Here is a 9,615-nt window from a genome sequence, read left to right on the forward strand (position 1 = left end):
TTAAGCTGCTCTCAAAGATGAAAGTCTATCTCTCAGATGCCAGACCAATGGTTGTTTTTCTACCATCAGAGAGGGTGTAGCATCATCTTTTAGCTTTTCCTTGTTATCTCCCTCATAGGGCAACATTCTTATAAAGAATGCATTTTCGTTTTCAGGCCAGGAAGGACACAAGGGCTGACTAGAGTGTCTGCAGGTCTGCCATGGAAGGTCGTGTACTAGCTTGGGGACACGGAATATAGATAGAATAGGAAAATCCTCTACTTTGAATGGTGTGCCCGACTCTTTTAAAACAGAACACAACATTATTTTTGTGTAGGTACTGATGAACCCCGGAGTTTTTAAGGGATTTGATAGAATTCTCCGTCTCTGTGGTTTTATCCGTCTGCTGCTATTCCTGTTGTGGAGCAGCAATATTTTGGCAGTAGTCACTCTTACTGTTTTGGACCAGCAGTGCCATGAGTGACCCAAAATAAACACTGAAATAATTTCTAGGACCTCTTTAGTTTAGTGCAGTTTAATTCACCTTAAGTATGTAAATCAACTAATATTCCTGTAAAAACACCTTATTTTATGTAATAGGGTTTAATGGTGGTGATAAGTTGGGTGAAACTTTGAGTACTATTCTGATTTGGCAAGAGTTCTTTCAACACCTGGCATTGCTTTGCTCTTTTTGTCTCTCACCACAGCTGAGCTGTTTTACTGTTATAAATGTTATTTTAACAACTGTACTAGCAATTAAATACAGTACATGTCATTGAGTTTATACTTTTCAATTAATGCACTGTTAAAACGACCCCTGTTTGAAAGATGAACTTATTATTATTCATAATCTAGAAAATATTTTTTTCTGTCGTGTGCTGAGTTACTTACTGTAAGGTTGATAAGCACATATGTGGCATGGCAAAATATTAATATGGCACTGAGGATCATTGTACTGGAATTATAATACAATTTGAACATATGCCCAAACTCATTAAAGCTGACAAATGAACTTCCACTTCCCATTTCAGTCTTCCAGCACACACCTGAAGGTTTGGGGTCAAAAGTAACAGTAATTTGGAAATGTTGATGAGTTCCAAATTCAAACCATAATTAAATTCAATGAAATGGGAAATGAAATGTTGTTGGGGCTCATTTCATGCAAGTTTCTTCAAAGAGCTGTTGTAGATGCTGATGGCTGTGGGCAGGAAGGATCTCCTGTAGCAGTCTGTCTCACAGCAGATCTGAAGAAGCCTCTGACTGAAGACACTGTTGTCGTACAACAGTCTCATCAAGAGGATGCTCAGGGTTCTCCATAATGTTCTTTATTTGATGAAGAATCCTTCTTTGCACACTGTTCTCCAGAGGTTCCAGAGGAGTCCCCAGAACAGAGACAGCCTTCTTTATCAGCTTGTTGAGCTTTTTTAAGTCCCTGGCTCTGATGCTGTCACCCCAGCAGATGATGGCAGAAGAGATCACACTCTCCACAACAGACTTATAGAAGATATGGAGCATCTTGCTGCAAACACTGAAGGACCTAAGCTTCCCCAAGAAGTACAGTCTGCTCTGTCCCTTCTTGTAGATGGCTTCACAGTTGCATCTCCACTCCAGTCTGTTGTCCAGGTGGACACTGAGATATTTATACTCCTCCACCACCTCCACTTCTTCTCCCACAAACAGGAATAGTGTTTGTCCTATTCCTGTTTTATTCACATTCAAGTTGTTTCTACACCATGCCACAAAGCGGTCCACAAGCTCCCTGTACTCAGCTTCTTGTCCATCTCTGATCCACCCAATGACTGCAGAATCATCTGAGTATTTCTGCAGATGACAGGAGTCTGTCTTGTACTGGAAGTCCGAGGTGTATAGAGTGAGGAATGGAGAGAGTAAATTCCCCTGTGGTGCTCCTGTGTTGCTGAAAACCTGGTTAGTCACACAACTCTTCAGTCTCAAAAACTGTTGTTGTGATTAATATTATGAATATATTATTTAATATTCAATATTAATATTTTGTATTTCATTAAATAATAATTCAGTCTGTTAAGTGTTGTCCAGTGAATACCAGCCCAATATGGCGGTGGTTTTAGGACAATAGTGAAAGGGATGAGCAAAGCTCTGACATTACTGAACAGCAAAACTCAGCGCACACATGGAATAAATTCACACATTTTTTGAAAGTACAAGAATTTATTAACAAATTAAGTCAACTCAAAGTCAAACATATTTCAATAAACAAACTCTTTACTATACTAAAAAAAATCCAACTAAACTACCAAGCACAATGAAAGAATTAGGAAGACCAACTACATACAAAATGAACAAGTGAATCAAAGATGGTTAAAAAACCATGGCCAATAAAGTGATGCAACATTACCATGCAATGCTATTTATGTTTGAGAACCAAGGATTATCTTGAGGAATCTGGACATCAAGTCTTGGAACAAGTCTTGGAACTAATGTATTGGTATACCTTTAAACAACCATTCACAATGCAAGATCAGATAAAACATTATTTTAAGAAATATTTGTTGAATAAAACCAATCTTCTAGAAGACTAATCCACAATGATGTTTATTTGCTGCCTTTATTTAGCAAATTATTTGTAAGGACATATTGTTAAGGAAATATTAAAATAATATTTAAGGAAATATTATTTTGAATAAGAACCAAACCATTCTGGGGAAATTAGTCTTAATAGTGTTTAATTAGCTATCACATTTAGTAAAATAATATTTTGGGAAAAATTAATTTTCTAGATTGGAAACTAACAACATTTCTGAATAAATGAGTCTTTTTTTAAATCACTGTGTTTTATAAAAAGTTTTCATTTAAACATACAAAAGAACTGTGTGTACAGAGTGTTGGGACCCGGCCATGGATTTCAACATTAAACTCTGGTACAAACTCTTCTGGAACTTTCAAAATAAATTGCATTTAACTGACTTCCAGCAACTTAGAAAAGGGGGGTAGCAGCAGACTTCCCATGATGCCATTGTCTGAATAAGAGCACCCCCTCTCCAATAAGCCGATCTCTTCCACCGGTGATCATCGGGATAGGAGGGGAACAGTGCGCTAATGTCTCTTTGCTGGCAAACAGACAAACTCTTCAACTGGATCCACAGATGTCATATGATCATCGATCATAGGCAAAGTTAAGTATGAATGAAATACTGTCTGTGTATCTGGTATTTTCATTCATGAACGGGGAAATTAAGGTGTAAGAATTGCTTACTTTCTCTCTGAGGCCTGCAGAAGCAAACTGTCCCAGAGAAGTTCCCTACATAGAAGCGGTCTCTATGAAGCCGAGTGGAGCGGTCTCCCAGTCTGGAAGGAAGAGAGCAGAGACCCCATCACCGTGGTAACGGTAACGTGCAGTGTGGTTAGCGGACAGAACAGGCCGTCTTTCATCCACAGCCACGGAGGTTAGCTGGAAGCTAACCGTTTGTTCACAGACCGGCCGACAGAACAGCCGCCACTCCCACAGCTAAGGAGGTTAGCTATAACTAACCATTGTTCACTGTGGATACCTTCTTCAAACTTTGTCGTCACCCGGACAACTCCTCAGCATGGTCAGAGGTTAGGTTTGGGCAGAGCAGAATAATATAGAAGTGATTTAGATTGAAATGATCTAAACGTTTTTCATTTTATGAAGTTCGGTTTTGTTTGTGTTGAACTCAGCTATCTTGGTGCTAGCAGGCTATCTGCAGCACACGTGTTGAGGTTGTGTTCTTTGTGTGTTTTTAAAGTTAAGACAAACTTTATTAAAGGGTGATTTTAAACAGAAGATTGATCATAACGCGCCGTCCGCGCTAGCATTTCACCACCTTTTATTAACGGTATTTTTGAAGGTGTGTGTTTGAATCTGGTGCTAAGCTAGCAGCTTCTTTGTTAGCTTAACTGCTAACAGCTAAGGACATGTGCTTGCTGCTAAATAATATTTACCCAGAAAGGTTTAGTTTTCTATCCAGTAAATAATGTGTACCAAACATCATTTTACTAAATTTGATAACAAAGTAAACACCATTAAGCCCCATTTCTCCAGAAAGATTTGGCTCTTTCCAAAATATTCCCTTAATAATATTCCTTCAAATATTATTTAAATAAATAAAGGCAGCTAATAAGACACCGTTGAGAAATGGTCATCCAGAAGGTTGGTTTTATTCAGCAGATCATTATTTAAAACATTATTTTCTTTAAACAATACTTTATCTGATCTTGCATTGTGAATGGTTGTCTAAACGTTTGCTGATTATTGCCTAAGTTGGTTCCAAGACTAACTTAACTTAATTTCCAGATTCTTCAAGATAATCCTTGGTTCTCAAACATAAATAACATTGCATGGTAATGTTGCATCACTCTTTTGGTCATGGTTCTCAATCATCTTTGATCAACTTGTTTATATTTTACATAGCCCATTAGTCTTCGTAACCCTAACCGACTATATAAACTTCTGTGTTGATAACATCATCCCCACCAGAACCATGTGTTGGGACCTACAGCCATGGATTTCAACATTAAACTCCGGTACATACTTTTCTGGAACTTTTCAAAATAAAGTACATTAACCTTCTTCCGGCACAGCCAGGAAAGGGGATAACTGCGGACTTCCTGTGGCGCCATTACCCAAATAAAAGCACAGCTGTTGCTACATCCGCCCTCTTCCACACCAATGACCATCAGGATAGGAGGGAAACAAAGCGCGCGGATGTCTTTTGCTGGCAAAAAGACATAAATTCAACTGGATCCAAAGCCATACGATCATCAGTCATATGCAAAGTTAAGTAGAATGAAATACTGTCTGTGTATCCGGTATTTTCATTCATGAACGGGATGAATAAGGTACAAGCATTACTTGACTGTCTCTCCGAGGCCCCGCAGACGCAAGCGGTGTTCAAGAGAAATCTCCGGCAGAGAAGCTGTTTCTACAAGCCGAGTCTGAAGGAAGGACCACGGCCTGCACAACCGTGTTTACGGTAACGAACAGCTGGTTGACGGACCGAGCGAGCTGCCCAGCTCTCCGGAGCTATCCCTTTTGTTCACAGAGAGAACGCAGAGGTTAGCTAAAAGCTAACCACTTGTTGACTGTGGACATTTCTTCAAGCTTCGCCCCTTGGACAACATTTCCTCACCATGGTCAGAGGTTAGGTTTGGGCAGATCAACAGTTAGGATGAAATAATCTGAACGTTGTCATTCTATGAAGTTTTGTTTTTGTGAAACCAGGCTATCTTAGCGCTAGTAGGCTAGCTACAGCATGTTGTGGTTTGTGTTCTTTGTATGCTTTAAAGTTAAGATAAACTTTATTTAAAGGGTGGTTTTAAACAGAACATTGCTCATAACGCGCCGTCCGCGCTTATGCATTTTAACCCTTTTATTAACCATGGTATTTTAAAGGTATGTGTTGATTCTGGTGCTAATCTATCCGCTTCTTTGTTAGCTTAACGGCTAACCGGTAGAGAACATGTACTACTAAAGAGTATTCAACAGAAAGGTTGGTGGCTTTCAAGCTAGTGAATAATAGTCCCTGAACACCATTTACTAGATTTGATAACGAAGTAAACACCATTAAGCCTCATTTCCCCAGAAAGATTTGGCTCTTTTCCAAAATACTCCCTTAATAATATTTCTTCAAATATTATTTCAATAAATAAAGGCAGTTAATTAGACACCGTTGAGAATTAGTCATCCAGAAGGTTGGTTTTATTCAGCAGATCATTATTTAAAACATTATTTTATTAAAATAATATTTTATCTGATCTTGCATTGTGAAGGGTTGTCTAAATGTTGCTGATTATTGCCTAAGTTAGTTCCAAGACTAACGTAACTTCATTTCCAGATTCTTCAAGATAATCCTTGGTTCTCAAACATAAACATTGCATGGTAATGTTGCATCACTCTTTTTGGTCATGATTTCCAATCATCTTAATCAACTTGTTTATATTGTACATAGTCCATTAGTCTTTGTTATTCTTTAATTCTGCTTGGTAGTTCAGTTGGATTGTTTTAGCATAGTAAAGAGTTTGTTGATTGAAATATGTTTGACTTTGAGTTGACTTATTTTTGTTAATAAATTCTTGTATTTTAAGAAATTGTGTGAATTCATTCCATATATGTGCAGAGTTTATGCTGTTCAATAATGTCAGAGCTCGTCTCACACCTTTCTATTTTGTCCTAATACCATCGCCTTACTGGGGTGGTATTTACAGGACAACCCTTAACAGACCAAAATATTATTTGATAAAATATTAAAATATTAATATTAAATATTAAATAATATTCTCAGATTCATAATTACAACACGTGAGATGGTTCCCCAATAACAAACCATGGATCACCAGTGACCTGAAGGACCTACTAATAAGTAAAAAAGTGCCTTCAGAGAGGGAGACAGAGAATTATTGAGGAGTATACAGAAGCAACTTAAAGTCAAGATAAGAGACAGCAAGGAGGTGTACAAGAAGAAGCTGGAGAGCAAGCTCTAACAAAACAATATCAGAGATGTGTGGACAGGGATGAAGAAGATCACAGGCTTCAAGTAGAAGGATGATCAGACCGATGGAGGTCTGGACAGAGCCAATGAACTGAACACATTCTTCAATAGGTTCAGTTCAGAAACAAGCTTCGCATCCTCTTCTCCTGCTCACAGCCAAACAGACATTCCACCTTGCTTTGACCCACAGCTGTCCAGTAACACCTCACATTTGTTATCTTCCACTTCAGCCCTAGACCCTTCTGCTTCTACATGTTTACCTTCAACCATATCAGAAGATGCTGATGCTTCCTTTGCTTCCTCCTTCCACCTGTGTGTCTCAAGAAGTCAAGTGAAGATGCAACTGGAGAGACTGAATCGGAATAAGGCTCCAGGTCCAGATCATGTCAGTCCTGAAGGCCTGTGCAGAGCAGCTCTGTGGGATTCTGCAGCACCTCTTCAACCTTAGCCTGGCCCAGAAGAAGGTTCCAGTGTTGTGGAAGACCTCCTGTCTTGTTCCGGTACCAAAGAAAACTCATCCATCAGTCCTCAATGACAATAGACCTGTTGCCCTGACATCCCACATCATGAAGGTCCTAGAGAGACTCCTGTTGGCCCATCTGAGTCGGCAAACAGTAAACCATTGGACCCCCTTCAGTTTGCTTATCGCTGTGGAGTTGGAGTTGAAGATGCCATCATACACCTGATTCAACAAACCCACTGTCATCTGGACAAAGCCAGCAGCACTGTGAGGATCATGTTCTTAGATTTCTCCAGTGCATTTAACACAATCCAACCTGATTTACTTTGTCAGAAACTCTAGAAGACTCAGGTGGAGACCTCAACAATCTCCTGGATCAACCACCTGACAGACAGATCACAGTTTGTGAGACTGAAGGGTTGTGAGTCTAACCAGGAGCACAGGAGCACCACAGGGGACTGTACTCTCACCATTCCTTTTCACTCTGTACACCTCAGACTTCCACTACAAGGCAGACTCCTGTCATCTGCAGAAATACTCGGATGATTCTGCAGTCATGGGGTGGATCAGAGATGGACAAGAAGCTGAGTACAGGAAGGTGGTGGACCGCTTTGTGGCATGGTGTGGAAACAATCATCTCATCTTGAACGTGACTATAACAAAGGAGATGATTGTAGATTTTAAGAGAAACAGGAATAAGTCAAAATATATTTCTATCATGGGAGAAGAAGTGGAGCTGGTGGAGGAGTATAAATACCTCGGTGTTCACCTTGACAACAGACTAGAGTGGAGATGCAACTGCGAAGCCATCTACAAGAAGGGACAGAGCAGACTGTACTTCTTGAGGAAGCTTAGGTTCTTTGGTGCTTGCAGCAAGATGCTGCATATCTTATTTAAGTCTGTTGTGGAAAGTGTGATCACTTCTGCCATCATCTGCTGGGGAAGCAGCATCAGAGCCAGGGACTTGAAAAAGCTCAACAAGCTGATAAAGAAGGCTGGCTCTGTTCTGGGGACTCCTCTGGAACCTCTGGAGATCATTGTGGAAACACAGATTCTTCATAAAATGAAGAACATTATGGAGAACCCTGAGCATTCTCTTCATGAGACTGTCCTACAACAACAGAGTGTCTTCAGTCAGAGGCTTCTTCAGATCTGCTGTAAGACGCAGCGCTACAGGAGATCCTTCCTGCCCACAGCCATCAGCATCTACAACGGCTCTTTGAAGAAACCCTCATAATGAGCTACAACAACATTTAATTTCCCTTTGGGATTAATAAAGTATTTTTGAATTGAATTGAATTCTTTAATTCTGCTTGGTAGTTTAGTTGGATTGTTTTAGCATAGTAAAGAGTTTGTTGATTGAAATATGTTTGACTTTGAGTTGACTTATTTTTGTTAATAAATTCTTGTATTTTAAGAAATTGTGTGAATTCATTCCATATATGTACAGAGTTTTGCTGTTCAATAATGTCAGAGCCCATCTCACACTTTTCTATTTTGTCCTAATATCATCGCCTTACTGGGCTGGTATTCACAGGACAACCCTTAACAGACTGAAATATTATTTGATGAAATATTAAAATATTAATATTAAATAATAGTCTCAGATTGATAATCCCAACAAGAGTAATCAAACATTTAGTCTATTTAAACATTATACTTACAGAAAAAAACGGAAATACAACAAAACAATCCCTTCAAAATAATCCCATTCATCCTACCCAGGTCACTGCCCTAGATTTGCGCACTACACCTTCACCTCAAACAAAGAGGGAGAGCACATTCTAAAATGAAATAATTCGCCTGAAATATTATTCTACATTATAAAATGCATCAAAGAAGGGCCCCCTGTTTTTTTAAACTTCCTAGTAGAATGTTGAGCATCTTATATTTTCTTGTTTCAAACATGACATAGGGTCATATAGCCAATGTTTATGAGTTGGAAAAGTGCCGCCCCTCCACCTAATCAGAATTGCACGCCTCACTAGTAAAGAACAAAATGGCAACATCTGTCTTTTAGAGGCTGGTAGGTACACCTCCTCCCCACTGATGCCAAAGAGAGCCAGGAGAGGCCTGGGTGTCACCGCAACTCTGATAATCCTGGAAAGGGAGTGAAAAACATCTCTCCAGAACTGACCAAGGCTGGGACAGGACCAGTACATATGAATCAGTGTGGCCTCAGCAGTTTTGCATTCGGCAGATGCCTGATGATACAATCATTTAATTCATGAAATATATTTTGCCCCAAAGCCAAATCTACTAAGAACCGCAAAAAGATAATCAAACTCAACCCAATCAAAGGCTTTCTCAGCGTCTAGAGAGACAATGAACTCAGCAGAGTCTGTGGAGCCGGAATAAACAATATTGAGCAACCTTTGAGCATTAAAAATGAATGGCAACCTTTAATGAAGCCTGTTTGGTCTTTTGAAATAAATGATGGTAGAACAATTTCTAGCCTATGGGCAATAATCTTGGCAAACATTTTGACGTCTGTGTTCAGGAGAGAAATAGGCCTATATGAGGCACATTCTATTGCATCCCTCCCTTTTTTTGCAAAAAGTGTGATACAAGCTGACGGAGGGATCGGTAGGGGTTGCACTAAGCTGGGCAGAAAGTAAGGCTGAAAACTGTTCGAAAAATTCTGAGGGAAGACCATCCGGACCAGGGCATTTGCCATATTGCATTGAG

This window comes from Girardinichthys multiradiatus, chromosome 13 (assembly GCF_021462225.1).
Source record: "Girardinichthys multiradiatus isolate DD_20200921_A chromosome 13, DD_fGirMul_XY1, whole genome shotgun sequence".
NCBI classification, from domain to species: Eukaryota; Metazoa; Chordata; class Actinopteri; order Cyprinodontiformes; family Goodeidae; genus Girardinichthys; species Girardinichthys multiradiatus.